A 17,500-nucleotide genomic window follows, 5' to 3' on the forward strand; every position below is an offset into this window, starting at 1 on the left:
TGAGCTGGATGGATATCAAGATCAGTAAAATTTCTACAGGCCATATAGGTCTAGCACTTAAACTGGTCAAAATGAATGGACTTTCTCCATGCCATAAATTATTTTAATAAAATTTAAAATGTTACCATGACTAAACAACTGTTGAGCGTCTTCCTCCCAATGACACGGATGCGCAGCCATTCACATTAAAGGAGAATTGAAACTTAATAGACAACTGAAAAGAGGGCCACAAAGGAAACAAAGTTCTCAGTGCAAACCATGAAGGCCCTAACTGAACCTGATGGAAGAGAGAGGGTCGTAAGAATGAACAAACAATGAATGGCCATCGTCACAAGTCTAACTCAACCTGATGGAAGAGAGATGGTCGTAAGAATGAACAAACAATGAATGGCCATCGTCACAAGCCTAACTCAACCTGATGCGGGAAGAGAGAGGGTCATAAGAATGAACAAACAATGAATGGCCATCGTCACAAGCCTAACTCAACCTGATGGAAGAGAGATGGTGGCAAGAATGAACAAACAATGAATGGCCATCGTCACAAGCCTAACTCAACCTGATGCGGGAAGAGAGAGGGTCGTAAGAATGAACAAACAATGAATGGCCATCGTCACAAGCCTAACTCAACCTGATGGAAGAGAGATGGTCGTAAGAATAAACAAACAATGAATGGCCATCGTCACTAGCCTAACTCAACCTGATGCGGGAAGAGAGAGGGTCATAAGAATGAACAAACAATGAATGGCCATCGTCACAAGCCTAACTCAACCTGATGGAAGAGAGATGGTGGCAAGAATGAACAAACAATGAATGGCCATCGTCACAAGCCTAACTCAACCTGATGCGGGAAGAGAGAGGGTCGTAAGAATGAACAAACAATGAATGGCCATCGTCACAAGCCTAACTCAACCTGATGGAAGAGAGATGGTCGTAAGAATGAACAAACAATGAATGGCCATCGTCACTAGCCTAACTCAACCTGATGCGGGAAGAGAGAGGGTCGTAAGAATGAACAAACAATGAATGGCCATCGTCACAAGCCTAACTCAACCTGATGGAAGAGAGATGGTCGTAAGAATGAAAAAAACAATGAATGGCCATCGTCACAAGCCTAACTCACCCTGATGCGGGAAGAGAGATGGTCGTAAGAATGAACAAACAATGAATGGCCATCGTCACAAGCCTAACTCAACCTGATGGAAGAGAGATGGTCGTAAGAATGAACAAACAATGAATGGCCATCGTCACAAGCCTAACTCAACCTGATGGAAGAAAGATGGTCGTAAGAATGAACAAACAATGAATGGCCATCGTCACAAGCCTAACTCAACCTGATGCGGGAAGAGAGAGGGTCGTAAGAATGAACAAACAATGAATGGCCATCGTCACAAGCCTAACTCAACCTGATGGAAGAGAGATGGTCGTAAGAATGAACAAACAATGAATGGCCATCGTCACAAGCCTAACTCAACCTAATGCGGGAAGAGAGAGGGTCGTAAGAATGAACAAACAATGAATGGCCATCGTCACAAGCCTAACTCAACCTGATGGAAGAGAGATGGTGGCAAGAATGAACAAACAATGAATGGCCATCGTCACAAGCCTAACTCAACCTGATGCGGGAAGAGAGAGGGTCGTAAGAATGAACAAACAATGAATGGCCATCGTCACAAGCCTAACTCAACCTGATGGAAGAGAGATGGTCGTAAGAATGAACAAACAATGAATGGCCATCGTCACTAGCCTAACTCAACCTGATGCGGGAAGAGAGAGGGTCGTAAGAATGAACAAACAATGAATGGCCATCGTCACAAGCCTAACTCAACCTGATGGAAGAGAGATGGTCGTAAGAATGAAAAAAACAATGAATGGCCATCGTCACAAGCCTAACTCACCCTGATGCGGGAAGAGAGATGGTCGTAAGAATGAACAAACAATGAATGGCCATCGTCACAAGCCTAACTCAACCTGATGGAAGAGAGATGGTCGTAAGAATGAACAAACAATGAATGGCCATCGTCACAAGCCTAACTCAACCTGATGCGGAAAGAGAGATGGTCGTAAGAATGAACAAACAATGAATGGTCATCGTCACAAGCCTAACTCAACCTGATGGAAGAGAGATGGTCGTAAGAATGAGCAAACAATGAATGGCCATCGTCACAAGCCTAACTCAACCTGATGCGGGAAGAGAGAGGGTCGTAAGAATGAACAAACAATGAATGGCCATCGTCACAAGCCTAACTCAACCTGATGGAAGAGAGATGGTCGTAAGAATGAACAAACAATGAATGGCCATCGTCACAAGCCTAACTCAACCTGATGCGGGAAGAGAGACGGTCGTAAGAATGAACAAACAATGAATGGTCATCGTCACAAGCCTAACTCAACCTGATGGAAGAGAGATGGTCGTAAGAATGAACAAACAATGAATGGCCATCGTCACAAGCCTAACTCAAGCTGATGCGGGAAGGGAGAGGGTCGTAAGAATGAACAAACAATGAATGGCCATCGTCACAAGCCTAACTCAACCTGATGCGGGAAGAGAGAGGGTCGTAAAAATGAACAAACAATGAATGGCCATCGTCACAAGCCTAACTCAACCTGATGGAAGAGGGAGGGTCGTAAGAATGAACAAACAAAGAATGCCCATCTTCACAAGCCTAACTCAGTTTGGCTTTGTACAAAGACAAAGTATGACTTAAGATAATTTGTGATCGTTGAAAAGGAAAAGTAAACAATCTGCCAAGTAAAAAAGAATTAGTGCTGTTGGTCACTATAACAATAATTGTTTTGTCAATGTATGTGTTGATGACAACAGTTATTGCTGACACAATCATACATTGTATGAACAATAGTATGTTTTAATTAAGCACTCAACCCAATACAAAACAGCTGATCATCAGAAGCATTCTCACAATTAAAACCACAGTCTGACCAAAACCAACAAAGTTTTCTTAGTCAGAGAAAAAAAAAACAATAGTAAAAGCCTGCATATACGAACATATATAAATTTTTTGTCTGGCAAAATAGGGATACTTGGATGCAGGCTTAAAGTGGGTTCTTGACAAGGTCCTAATTTCTATGTAGGAGATATAGGTATTGATTGCCAGAAAAATAAATATTTGCGATCTCAAAGTCAAACTCCTTGGTTAAAGTGTTTATTGCAATTTAACTGTTACTCACATAATTATAGAACCTGCTTGATTTTAGTTCACTAAACAGGGTTTTGTATAATTATGCCAAATATGTGCCAACAGGTTCTTACAAAAGGATCTCTTCGCAGGAGTTCTCGAGAGTAATAAATCGTCTTTCTAGCGAAATAAACTAAAGTAAAATAAGTGCGAATTTTTCTTGATTTTTACCTTGTGTTTGAGGAAAGCACCTGGTTGATCCCGTGGCTGCCTACACGAATAAGAAAAATACGTACTGCTGTCAATTTTTTACCATTCGTTGGCTCAATTCGCTTCAACTGTAAAAGATCATCACGCACTTGACTAATACAGATAACCGAAAAAAGGCATTAAAACAACTATAAAGCACCTGGTTGATCCCGTGGCTGCCTACACGAATAAGAAAAATACGTACTGCTGTCAATTTTTTACCATTCGTTGGCTCAATTCGCTTCAACTGTAAAAGATCATCACGCACTTGACTAATACAGATAACCGAAAAAAGGCATTAAAACAACTACAATAGGAAGTCTTATACCTCCGAAAACGCTGACACCAAACCAACACATTGTACACCGTCGAAACTCTGGTCGAAACTGAAATCTGTGAATGAAAATACAAGTTAATACTGTTAAATTCACTCTGTTCATTTCAATTCGGTGTAGAAGAACATCACGAGAATCTCAGCATACAGATAAAATAACAATGGAAATTAATCTTACATGTAAATGAGGAAAACAGCACAATCCGTGTTCGTCGATCTGTGGAACCTCCGCACGACCCTCCGCGCGCTTTTAACAAACGACCGAACAAAAGCGACACAGGTTTTTTCCGCAAGCGCAATCACTCTGACCAGCCGTCGTATGTTTGTCGTTCTCAGTCTTAAGAGTTTCCACAGCCAGCTCGGGTTGAAATGCTAGAAAAAGTCAGTAATTCCCAGGCAAAACCTCTATCAATAATAAATTTCCCAGCCAGCTCATCAGAACATTTTTGCCAGCCAGCAAGATTCCTCTGGGGAACAGATAAAGTGAGGAACAGATTCGTTGCGTGCCCCTGTACATATCCCGGAGTAGTTGGTGAACCCAGAATAGAATTGTGATTGCGCCCGTGCGTCAAAGCTTGAGGGATAGACAAAACTCTTAAATCCTGGATGAAACTGCAATAAATATTGGTTAACAGGGGCCAAAACACGGCTGACTTCCACAGTGGAACAATAAGGGTGCCCTTGGCTCCCTGACTATACATATAGGCAAGCGTTCTGGGAATAAGATAAACTGGCGGAACTAACCAGCAGTTCTCAACTTCCCACGACTGCATAAATGCGTCAATGCCCGACGTTTCCGGGTTCCAAAATCTAGAAAAATATCTGGTGATTTTTCTGTTGTAATACGTGGCAAAACAATCCACCGTGTGGGGACCCCAAAGACTATCCAAGTCTTTGAAGACGTCCTCAGTGACCCGCTAATCGTCAAAATCCACCAGTTTGCTAATAAAATCTGCCCTGGCATTGCGATCTCTAGGAACCCATTCAATATCCAAATGAATGCTGTGTTCGTAACATATCTTGAATATTTTTAAAGCAATCGTGTGTAACTCGAGTTTCATGCTACCGACCTCAACGATTTTGGCAGTGGCCTGGTTATCGGTATACCACTTAATATGTGATGAACTTAAATAGGAAGGCAAGACAGAAGTGAGAATTCAATTGCACTTAATTCTGGCCACGTAGAACTTCTACTCCTTTCGTCCTGCGTCCACATTTTGTGGCAAACAAACTCGCCGTCATTGATATAAGAAACAGCTCCGCAGGCAATATTACTAGCAACTGAAAAAGTTACTTTCTGAAGTTTACGGAAAACAAAGCAATTTTTAAAATTGCGTAGATGGATATTGTTCTTCCAGATAACGATTTCATCCTTACAATACTCGTCTAAAATCATAGGTGTGTCCCAATGCTCAGCAATAGCAATTGTCATCTGACAGTGTCTGGTAGTAATTTTGGGTAAATTTCCAGTAACCGGACATGTAGACATAACTTTCCCGACAAATGATGACAATTGTCTAGCCGAAATTGTGCATTTTTGAGCTTCAATAAAAGCCACACAATCAACGATACCTTGGACCCTCCTGGGTGTAATACTAATAGTACCAAGAGTGGAGTTCCAGACCAATCCTAACCAAGTAATAATTTGCGTTGGTTCCCAAATAGACTTTTCGCTATTTGTTATAAATCCGGCTAAACGTATGTCACAACGAACCCTACTAGCTATAATATTTGCTGAATTATAGTCGTCAGCTATGGACCAACCATCATCTAAAAATACCGCGATGTAAATACCGTTAGCCCTCCGCCATCCAACCAAAGGGCGGAGTACCTTTGTAAAGATATAAGGAGCTACAGAAAGGCCAAAAGGAAGAACTGTGAAAACGTAAAACCGCGTCTCCCCTTGAAACTCCCATGAAAAACCTAAGAATGTTAGATGTGGTTGGAAGATCTCGACGTGATGATAGCCACTCTTAAGATCAAAAGAAAACATATAACCATTCTTGCGAAACATAAGAGAAGCAATTTTCCAATCATCGTACTTAATCCTCAGTTTCTTAATGAAATGATTAACATGTCTTACATCAAGAATTAACCTTTTCTTTCCATTAGGTTGAACGGAAACCGACAATGGATTGACGACGTGGGGTTTGTAAGACAATTGCTTTATGCGTTCGGACTCCAGTAGCTCAGTGATAGAATTCTCTACGAAGTCAATATTTTTCAGGGCAGAAGCGTTGTTCTTTGAATAATATGCAGGCGGCACATCTCAGAAAGGCAAACGATAACCAAATTTAATTACGTTTAATATGAAGGATGAAGCACCTAAAAATACCCAAAATTCTAAATTTTTCTTTAAATTGCCCTTTACATTGTTATTCCGTCCTAGATCTTCGTCGATTTCAAAACGATTCAGTACCTGAAGTACACCCGTAAACTTGTCGAATTCCTCATGAATGTCCGATTCCCTTAAGTTCGGTTCCTGAAGCGTTTGTGGTGGTGGAGGCTGGGGCAAAGGCGGTTGGCTTGTACTGGCCGAAAGGGCGGGGGTAGAAGCTGGAGGCCCTGCAATCTTTGGCCCAGTGACCTGGCCTTCCACACCTGAAGCAGTCCCCATGTGCATAAGAGCTTGGACGGCCTGCGGGTGTCAAGATGGGACGAAAAAATGAAAAGTTAAGTAACGACAAATAACAACCAAAGAGCAAAACTTGGTAATTAACACAAAAGAAATGAAGGGGCGGGTGGCGGGAAAGCAGAATACAGTAAAGCTATATTGGTGACGCGAGAAGTGAAATAAGCATACGGCTACTGGACTATATAGCAGTACATGGTATGACACCTTACTCCCATGTGGTACAGTAATCATGCATACTTGACAAGTATTACGAAACAATAATGCACACGAAGGTGAGATAGAAAACAAAGTGTGAGCACTGACGTTCCGTAATCAACTCCTATAGAAAATACATATGTAGTTTTTTAAGAAGAGCAGAAGGAACTTTTTGGAAGTGTCGATCGAGAATAAAACAATTTGCCATCAGCCAAAAACATTTCGGGTGATTTTTTTACGTTTAATCAGAGTTTAATTTTTCTATCGTACTTTTGATCGTACAAGTAAAATCGCAAAAACGAAAGTGACATCGATTTTAGCGGCCGCCTGTGATCAAGTTAACTTGCGTGTTAATACTGACAACGCACGAAACAAAGGATGCGTCTGTGACAAAATGTCGGCAATATACCGGGTTTTTGTTAGTTTGTGTTTTTTTTTCTTTCACGTGTTATAAAGTTCGACAAGATACATCTGCGAATTTAACAAAAAGATCCGCAATCGTTGATGCTAGCCCAAGTGTCAGCTAAAGTTAAGCTCCCCCGAATAAGGTTAGTACTTGGATGGGGGACCGCAGCGAAGTCCCCGTAATGGCGATAGCTAATTCGTTTTTTTAAACTTGACTTCATTTTTTATCTTGTTTGGCCGTTGAAAGCTATTTTCTTATTTTCTTTCTACGACAAAATGGCGAACAAACTGGTTCCCAAGAAATATTGGAGTATTCGTTCTATGCAAAATACTTCTAATGAAGTATTCGTTCTATGCAAAATAATGTTCACAGTGGAACACACAAGTACGAAGCAAGATCTAGAAATAACGTAGAAAGTTCTCCTTACCTTTAAAGCTTGCCTTTCTCAAAGAAAAAGCATCTGTCCACTTTATCGAATAGCTTAATACTGAATCAATCATGGCGGGCGGAAAGATCCCACAATAAACGTTTGCTTTCATCTAGATAACCAAAGTGTGTCACAATGGCCGAGTGATCTAACGCGCTCGCAAGGTAATAGTGAAAGTTGGGAAAGTATATGAGTTCCCCTCGGGGCAGGGAAGTCCGGAAATACCGGAGGGAATAATAGTGATTTCATCCGATCGGATATTACTTCAATATCCGTGGAGTATGCACATTTGCGACTACCAACAAAAAAAGACACATGACCGGTATTAAGACGTGGTATGCCTTCGGCATTCCACGTAAAAAGTGATGAGCAGGCTGAGACGAAACTCCCTCCTTAAGATTTTTCAATTGTGAAGGTGGCAACGAATCTGCTCCGGAGAGCAGTAAAAAATGGGGGTCACCGAGTTCGTTTTGAGAAATATGCGTTTAAAGACAAAATATAGGGCGTTTTTAGATGGCTATTTTGTTATCATGGTAACCTATTGCGTTACATAATGGCTGCATCTTGTTAAGCATTTATTGGTGTTTCATATGGTATCATTACCTTGCCATTAAGTGAAACAGTTCACTCCTTCCAAATAGTACAGTTTGTTGAAAGTGTTAAAACTGGTTTGAGTCTCCTTCACAAATTCCCCAGGGCACAAATACGTTCTTCCTTGATATCCTGCTCTGCATACTAAAATGGGGACGAAAAACAAAACGCGTTCTCCTCCACGCTTCTCGAAGTTGTTATTTCCCTTGACTATAATGTTTCGTGACAGAAACACTTTGACATCACGAATGACTTTTTAAAATCGATTTTGTTAAGCCGCTCCATTGGCTAGGTACTAGTCTAAATTATCGTGCAAATGACCCTATTGCTTGTTTAATTTGTACATGATAGCTTCATTCAGGTATTAAAAAAGGTCTTTATTTAGAATTTGAAATATACTGGCATCTCCTGCGGATAAAAAAAAAAAGGTTTGTTCCCGTGGGTTTTTAGAGGGGACGAAACTGGAAAGCAAGTGGCAGAGACGTATATACTGTATCATTTACAGAGCAGAGGGCACAGCTGTACAACATTGTACGATCCGGAAATAAAGGTTTTGACTGGGAGTCTTCTAAAAAGGTACCGTAAACTATAATTGAATAGAATAATTGTGAAATATTTTTCTCTCTTCAGTTCAAGGAACCGTTTTTCCTTTTAAGAAAAAAGTCATTAAAAGACCGTGGGTGATTCTATTTATAGATGGGTATGACAAAGCAGATTTTAAAAATGATGCTTTTGAATTTTTCGCCAGAATATGTTGACGATGATAAGCCATCCTAAACCACGAAATCGTAGATCCAGCCAAGCATTTGCCCAATTTGGATCGACTTGCAATTATTCGGTGTACCTCCAGAACAACACCACACGCAGATCCAAACTTTTTAATTAGGATTCTGACGCTGACAATGCTAAGTTCACCACCATCAGAGAAGAAAGTACTCTGCAGCACCGAGACCACTCTTCGGGTGATATCACGAAAACGGACGTTGACTATACACAGGTTATTATTCATCCAATATACATGGTTAGGCCACGAAAAACCTGAAGAAAATAACGCCTCGGAAAGGGTTTTCTCCAAAATTTCATTCGAAAGCCTTTCTGTGGGGGCAGTACCGTCGCTCGTGGATACCATTTCAACGGTCTTATTTCCAAAAAGGTGGATGGGTATTTGTATACGGTGTTGATCTTGTTGAAGTACCTTTCGCTCCTTTCCTACATACTGGCCGTGTGTGTAAAAAAGTATCTGTCTTCTCTGAGAGAACGCTGTTTACTTTGCTGTTGAGTAATGATGCTCAGGATAGAATGAGAGATTTGGTGTTCTTTTGCAAATCCCGGGCAAAATGTTTTCCTCTGCTCCCAACCGAGCGGTTAAAGACATGCTAGTCTTACTACGATGCATGGTCCACACCTCAAAATAATTTGATCAAGGTATGCCTTAGTCTCGAACTGAGTACTGACCAGAACCTTCAAAGAGATCCACTGAGGTGGAATGGATGCAATATGAGAGCCTTTGCCTTGAAACATTGGTCGAAACCATTGTGTCAGACGTACAAATGCCTCTTGCCCTAGATCGATGAGGTCATTTGACGTCACCACCCTTCTAACAAAGGAACCCTACAAAGATGATCTCAAAGATGGACTCCACTGGTTGAAATCTTATTGGTTCTTCCCATCTCCTCTGCTCAGCTGTGAAAGGGTATAATCAGCGCAAAATAGAATCAAGAATGATTCACGTTCCACCCTTGGTGGATAAACCTTTGAAGATCTCATGGGAATTTCACTGGAGGGCCCATCACTTGTGGATTTTGATCCAGAGGCAGCAGTGAAAAAAGTATTTTCTTGATCAGATAGGTCACGAGGACCATTTCTCCAATCTTGAAGATATAATGCATCAGAAATTCAGAATATAAGAACGGATCAGTCAGATCCAGTCTTTGTTTGCATGGCCCCACTCTTCACTGCTACTCCCATCTTCCAATACCTCAGCACGCACCAAGCAAAGAACGATGCAACGACAAATTCGATTACTTACCGTGCTTGCATCTACTGCGCAGACCTGTAGACCATTTATACTCCGTTGCCTTTATATTTTGGAGAACTTTGGTATTTTTCTTGTAATGGTGTTCAAGGTACCGCGAATACGTTCTTCCTTGATATTTTGCTCTGCATACTAAACTGAGGGGAAGAAAAAGACAAGCAGTCTCCTACCCGCCTCTCGCAATTGTTATTTTGGAGATCACACGGCTTGCGTAGCAACGATGGAATGCAATAAGTGAACGGATGGGAAAATAAAAATAAAAAGATGCGCGAGAGGGTTGAGTTCAAGGGTTAGTAAGGGAGATGGAGGCTTCAAATGACTCAAATGACTCGCTACTTGTTCTATATGAAGTTTTTTTTTTTTGTTTTGTTTTTTTTTTGGGGGGGGAGGGGTAGTAGTTAAGTCATATGCAATTTCTGCCAAACATGCATTCAAAGGAAATTTGAAAGCTTGTTACAAAGTGCAACAACTTGTTATTACGTTCTAATTTGCTACGTTCAAACGAACGTAAATCATTTTCATGTTATAGATCCATAAAACAAACTGAATCACAGGTATGGGAGGATCGCAAGCGAACGCAAAACATAACTTTTAATGGACATAGTATACAAGAAGTACTCAATTTCAACAAGCGGAACTTAACATTACAAACCTGGGCTAAGCGACACACTTCAACGGCTGAAGTCGGCCTCTTTAACATACATATCTTTTGCCACATCAGTTTTCCATCGGCCGTGCAATTTCAATAATCTCTCGGAAACAACTTTGGAATCGTCGTTTATCACGACTGAAGTAATCCCATGGCCACCCGATCGTAAACTATGCAGACTATAGACCTTTGGATCGCATCCCAGGACGCCGAGAGCTTCCTTGAACACTTCCCGGCACCTCGAATAAGGAAGTCTCGAAGAACGCATCATATATCCCGACTTGGTCTTACTTAAAGGACTGAACAACGGAAGATTGCTCGTTGGAGTCAACTTCGCTTCATGCATGTATCTAAGCAAAATAGAGACTTTACAATAATAGGAAAGGGTTTTTGCAATGTACACAAAATTTCCTTCTCTGTAAACGTCCGTTTTACTATGGGAAACAAATTTATATGTGATCTTCAAGAAAAACTATGTGCTTACATAAAATATTACTAAGCTCACTAAAGCGGAAGAAACCCGCAAAACCTAATATACACACAACGCAGCAATTCTCAAATCCTTCAACGAAGCCCCTTCAGAGGCGAATTTGTTAATTATTTTCTTGATGAGCTCCGTGCTGATCGGGTCTTTCTTCAAAATGGGGCTACCTTCCCTCCTCTTTGCCGACTCGATAACATTCTTGGCACACTCGTCATCAAGCAGATTTGGGCCGTTAACAGGAACAAACAAGTGGAACCATTTCAGGGCGGCATGCACCATGACCAGAACCGAGCGTGACTTGTGTTGGTGGGCGAAGAGCTGGAATAAATAAAGAGTCACTACAGTAGGGGAAAAAAGATAACTGTCAGCAACAGAGTTCTGCCCGCACCATGCAAGAAATCTCCTTATACTACTTGGCGGTGGAATCAGCTCTGGATTTTACTAACATCTTGACAAAAACACGCCTATCGACCATGACCTGAGCGGGCGCTAACTTCCAAGGCCTGGCAGCGAAGACAATCTGGAAGAAACAGAAAAAATCTCGTCCTCTCCAAAGAAATGAACAGATAAACGCTTTTTTCTCTCTTTTCTCTTTCTTTTTTCTTTTTCTTTTTCTTTATTTTTTCTTTATTTTTTTTCTTTTACACTGCAACAATCAACAATCTCTCTCCTACCTCATTTCTTCTCCTCTCCCTCTGTGTTCCTTTTTGCCTTTGTTCTTTCTTTTTTTTTTTTTTTTGCTTATCCTTTTATTATTCTCCTCCACTTCTCTTTACTTTTACCTTCTTCTATTTCTTACCCTTTTTTAATCTCCATACGTTCAAGCTTTATCCCTCAAACAAGCTAGTCTCAATATCATTGTAAGGGCACCATATCCACGAATTACTTCGTCTCTCAACTTTCATGGTTTACCCACGACCTGCTTTCATACCTGGTTTATCAGCTCTATTTCACGTACTTTCCTCTTTCCTCATATACATACACCAGCCTTCACATCATGTGTAGCTACTTCACCTTCGAAATATGTAATTCTCTTTTTCTCTTGAACGAAAATCAAACCTGATGCCTGAAACTTGCCCACGGAAACATTTCGATCCCAAAAGGGAATTTGTGTTCCTGCCATACATGAGAGCACGGTAACCAACTTCCAGAACGTAACCTTGCAAAGCAGCAGTATAAGTACAGGCGATTAAAGGCCAAAAACTAGACGATGGCCAAAAAGGGATCACCAGTGTTAACAAAGCCCCTGGAACTTTTAGGTAATGTAGGACTCTAGCGATAAGAACTACTGGCGGAACCACAAGGCAGTTCTCTGATTCCAAGCTCTGAACGAAAAAATCAACACCGGCACTTCCAGGATTCCAGAATCTCTAGAAGAAATTTTTCACTTAGGCGTTGTAAAATCAACCGAATGGGGTCCCCAGGCTTCTTCTTAAGTGGCGAAGAAGCTCTCAATTAGCTGCCAGTCGTCAACGTCGATAAGGCGACTAATAAAGTCCGCCTTCTCGTTCTCAGTCCTGGGTATCCATTGAATCTCCAGCTTAATCTTGCTCCTTAATTAGGCTCCGAATTTTACATGGGAGCACAGAACTAAACGACTCAATTGCACAATTCATGGCAAGGAGTTCCCTCCAAGTCGAACTTCTGGAGGCCTTGCTGGAATCCCAAGCTTATGACAAACGCGTTGCGAATCAAGAGAGATAACTGCGCCACAACCAGTTGCACTGGAATCAGAAAAGCCAAACACGTGAGGCTTTCTGTCCAAAAAACAAAACCTGGACTTGACAAAATCAGTATTTTTCTTCCAGAAAATAATTTCATCCTTCATGTATTGATCCAGTTCTAAAAGGGCATCCCAGTAAGGTGCGCACGCGGAAGACATAGAACAATGTCGCGTCATAATACGACTTACATTCCCCACCACTGGACCAGTAGAAATTATCTGCCCAGTAAACGAGTCTAGGCGTCTAGCAGAAATCACAAACTCACAATCCATGATGGAGCAAAGTGTTGAAACTATTTTCGCAACTCTTCTCTCACTGATTTCAATAGTACCAGTATCACTGCCATATAATAACTAACTAGAGAATACTTTGGCAAGGCTCCCAAACAGATTTATCATCGTTAGACACAAAACCTGCACTAAGCAAGTCATCTTTAATCGTTATGCTGAGGGAAGCGCATGCGTAACGCGTACTGGCTATACCCCAACCATCATCCAAGAAAAGAGCTATGCGTGCCCCGTTTAACCTTTAGTGCTTCTCAAGTGGTTTCAGAACTTTAGTGAAAATATGTGGCGCGGAGGAAAGCCCAAAGGGCAAGACCGTAAATCGGGAGAATTGCGGACTCTTAGAAACGGGGTCAACCCACGAAAAAACCTAGGTAACACTGGTGATTGGTTGCAACCTCTTTATGATGATAACCGCTCTTAAGATCGAATGTGAACATGTAAGCCCCCGACTCAAAATATGAAATGGCCACTTTCCAATCCTCGTAGTTTATACGTTTCTTCTGCAAATGCCTGTTCACGTATCTCAAGTCCAAAATTAGCCCCTTTTTACCTTACCGTTGGCCTGCACAGATACAGAAAGAGGGTTGACGACATACGGGGGTACGGCACACCGAATAACGCGGCCAGACTGAAAAGGCACTTTTAACGCACTCTCAACAAAGTCTGCATGCTCTAGCGCTGATCTATTGCTCTTAAAAGCTGCGGGTTTCGGAAAAGCAAAGAAAGGTAACTTATAACCCTCTTCTATGACGCTCAAAATGAAAGGAGATGCACCGATGCCCCTCCAGAAGTGCAAATTCTTACACAAATTTCCTTTAACCTGTACCTCAAACTTGCTACTATCGTCAAATTCGCATGCGTCATTATCCCGCAGTACCTGAAGTAAGTCTTCGTAACCTTCAGAAGAGGACTCACTGTCCTGGATTTTATCCGGTGTGGCACTTGTAGGTAAATCCAGGCACGTTGGCCATGCTGGCATTATTGGATCCGCCACCACCTTGGCTGAGCCATGCATAACAGCAATCCCTGGCCCAGTGGCCGAGTCTGTGGCACCGGAAGCACTTGCTCCGATCGAGGTTAGACTCTCTACGGCCTGAAACGGAGACAAAGCAGTATCAGAAAATTAAGGACAAATAAATCGGGTGGGAGGGTGGGAGGGCGAGTGGCACGCATACGAAGAGCAACTGTCGCTGTTCTCCATAGTAAATCTCTACAAGAAAAGACCAAAGTTCTGGGTCGCTAGCGTGAATGGAAAGTGGCGCGAACAACCAACCTTAAAACCCTTTCATAAACAATAGAAACTCCAAGGTGTAACTAGGCGCTAACGACCTTGCAATTCAGTTTCTCTAGGGACCGCAGTGCACAAAAAAAGGTATCAACCATATGAAAATATATTTACGTTCTAATTTACTACGTTCAAACGAACGTAAATCATTTTCATCTTATAGATCCATAAAACAAAGTAAACCACAGGTATGGGAGGATCGCAAGCGAACCCAAAACACAATGAATGCTCACAAAGAAAACTGCTGGGCAATGCTTAAACCAAATCTTTCGGCGAAAAGCTGCCGATCTGAGCTGGATAAGGTGCTCCTAAAACGTTTCGAGTAATCGCTTCGGTGCTGGGCCGCTTGCCGACCAACAGTTTCTCTGGCTCTTCTTAACCGCTTATCGCCCTCCGACCACGACGCCAAATCATCCGACATGTACTCATCTACCACCTTCCACCCATCAACACATTTATCCGCGATCCTGATAAGCTTTTGCCGTTTTAGAATTAATTCCTTTCCTTCTTTTATCAACTCGCTCACCGCAACATTGGGACCATCAGCCTCCTCTCTAATTCTGTCAAGGACAGAATCGAGCTTGGCGTTGAGCTCAAACTGCTTTTGGTTTCCCTTTAATCGGAGTCGACCGACTTGCTTGTCAGTCTCTGATTTTCCCTCGATCTGTTTGCCTTTTTCTTCAAGTTTGACCTCTAAGGAGCTCTTGAACATATTGAACACATTTTGCACAAGCGGCGACTCTGCCATGCGTGACTGCGTTTGGTTTGACCTCTTGGAGGTTTCCGCGATCGATGGGTTAAGATTAAACTCAGATTGGCTGGTGACAGCAACTGGCCGATAGCGTAGATAATCCTTCCCGGCCGAGAAACTGTCACTGTTCTCCATAGTAAATCTCTACAAGAAAAGACCAAAGTTCTGGGTCGCTAGCGTGAATGGAAAGTGGCGCGAACAACCAACCTTAAAAACCCTTGCATAAACAATAGAAACTCCAAGGTGTAAATAGGCGCTAACGACCTTGCAATTCAGTTTCCCGAGGGACCGCAGTGCACAAAAAAGATATCAACCATATGAAAATATATTTACTAGTTTGTAAAGGAAACCCATGAACTTGGTCATTTATAGCCTATGAATTAGTTTTTTCTTGTTAATTCAATCTGTGATTTATTTGATTATCACGAATTAGTCAATATCCTCTTTGGTAAACCACACAAGACGGTTTCCCCCTTTTCTTTTCCGTTACGTCATTCAGCGATTAGTGTAGTCTAGGGTTCTAAACACGTTTTTGGTTAGTTGTTCTTAGTCTTCTCTAGCATCAACCAAAGTATTTCTTTGGAGACATTTCCTTCAGAGAATTTACTGGGGGCCTTATTGGAGAACTTGTAACCTCGGAGACCAGATCAGACTTCACCACTTTGTAAAACTTTCCTTTTTTGAGAAAAGTTTTTAGTATAGTTAATTTGTTTAGAAGTTATGATTTCCCTTTCTTAGTTTTCATCGCATTGCTGTAAATAGCCTGATTGTCGTTTCAGTTCTGTGGTTGGCCTGGCGGACTCGGTGCAACGCCACGATACACGGCACTGGGAACGCGACAAAGTTAACTGCGACAGCTTAATTTATTACAACGTGCGACAACTTGTTATTACAAAGTGCGACAGTTTTATTACAAAGTGCAACAGGTATTACAAAGTGCGATGATTATTAAAAAGCGCGACAGAACATCGTTGCTTTGAGCAAGTCACGAAAAGTGATATTTCCAACATTTTTAACTCAAGCGTTGTGAAAAACATTGGTCTTGTTTACAAAAGAATTTTTTTCCATTCAATTCTTATAGCAGCTGTGACCGATCGATTTCGTTATTGTTAATCTTTTTGGTCTATCGTCGTATTTTTTAAAGGTGTTTATCCAAAAAGATCAAGTCCTCGGTTCCCACAGACACCATATTGATGTTCCTGAAAACAGAAGAAGCAGTTTTGATGCTGGTTTCCAAAATTCTCCGAGAATAGACCTTTCCACGGTTTTTGACGCCATCTTGGCTGGGGGGCAAACAAGGCTAAAATTACAACAAATGTATGGGATTTTGGTGGACTTGGAACCGCTGTAACGCCGCTAAAAAGAGACGGATTGCCACATTGAAAGTGTCTTCTAAAAGACTTTTATACTGAGATTATTTTTATGAAATATAAAGAAGAGATTCAGGTTACAACGAGCATAAGCGAATTTTTAAGGTTGTATACAAACCCTTCTAAAATCATGCAAATTGCCGCGAACTTAGGCCCGGCCACATTAGAAGATTTATAATTCGAATTTACGGACGTCGTACCTTCCTTAATGGCTGTCTTTTCTGTTGAATGAATGATATCAATGAAACGGCTTAAATTAGTGGTAAAAGTTGGAAATCAGTCTCTTTTGAGCGGCGCTACAGAGGTTCAAAGTCGACAAAAATAACATACATCGACTGCAAGTTTAGCCGTGTTTGCCCACAGCCTTGGTCAGCCTTCAGATGGTGTCAAAAACCGTGGAAAGGTCTATTAAACGCCATCCTTACGAAAACATCTTCTCTTGGTTTGTTAAAGGATATTGTGGCTTTTGATCATGTGAGTGAAAACCAACCATGCAGGTTTTGTGCCCGGGTTGGATGCAAATTTTTGAGCTCTGGCTTCGCTCTTTGTACTGTCTTTATATAACGTTTTGAATTTATAAGATACTTTTCAAGAGCGGTTTTATTTGCCATGCTAAAAGACGGTAACACGGTGATTTCTGTTAGCAATTCCTGGAAATCCTTCTGCTCTACAACAAGGTGTACGCTTCAAATTGGCATGTACTACAACCCGAAACACCAAAACGAAACCACAGGGAACTGCCGAAATAATAATAGCAATAATAGAACTTTATTTTCATACGATAATGTTTAAAGCGGAATAGATTGTGGGGTTGTACACAAATGAAATCAAATCAAATTACTACATATCAAATCAGACGGGCCCTTGTGGAGAGTACCGGGAGAAAAACTCCTCCGGAGCAGAGTAGAAGTAGAGAACCAACAAGCACAATCCACATATGACGC

At 41.5% G+C, this 17,500-nt stretch overlaps 1 protein-coding gene and 1 long non-coding RNA gene across 2 annotated transcripts in view; one reads left to right on the forward strand and one right to left on the reverse strand.

The window, feature by feature from the left end:
• Positions 1–3,987, reverse strand: part of LOC138006150 (uncharacterized) — a 5,115-nt gene extending 1,128 nt beyond the window's left edge. Inside the window, exons 1-3 of the long non-coding RNA XR_011123855.1 lie at positions 3,896–3,987; positions 3,712–3,776; positions 3,366–3,405 (exon numbers count right to left, since the gene is read on the reverse strand). This is a non-coding gene — a long non-coding RNA (uncharacterized lncRNA). The remainder of the gene's footprint in view (positions 1–3,365; positions 3,406–3,711; positions 3,777–3,895) is intronic.
• Positions 1–17,500, forward strand: part of LOC138005891 (pyroglutamylated RF-amide peptide receptor-like) — a 53,057-nt gene that overhangs the window by 15,126 nt on the left and 20,431 nt on the right. The window lies entirely within an intron of this gene.

Source organism: Montipora foliosa, chromosome 6 (assembly GCF_036669935.1).
Source record: "Montipora foliosa isolate CH-2021 chromosome 6, ASM3666993v2, whole genome shotgun sequence".
NCBI lineage: Eukaryota > Metazoa > Cnidaria > Anthozoa > Scleractinia > Acroporidae > Montipora > Montipora foliosa.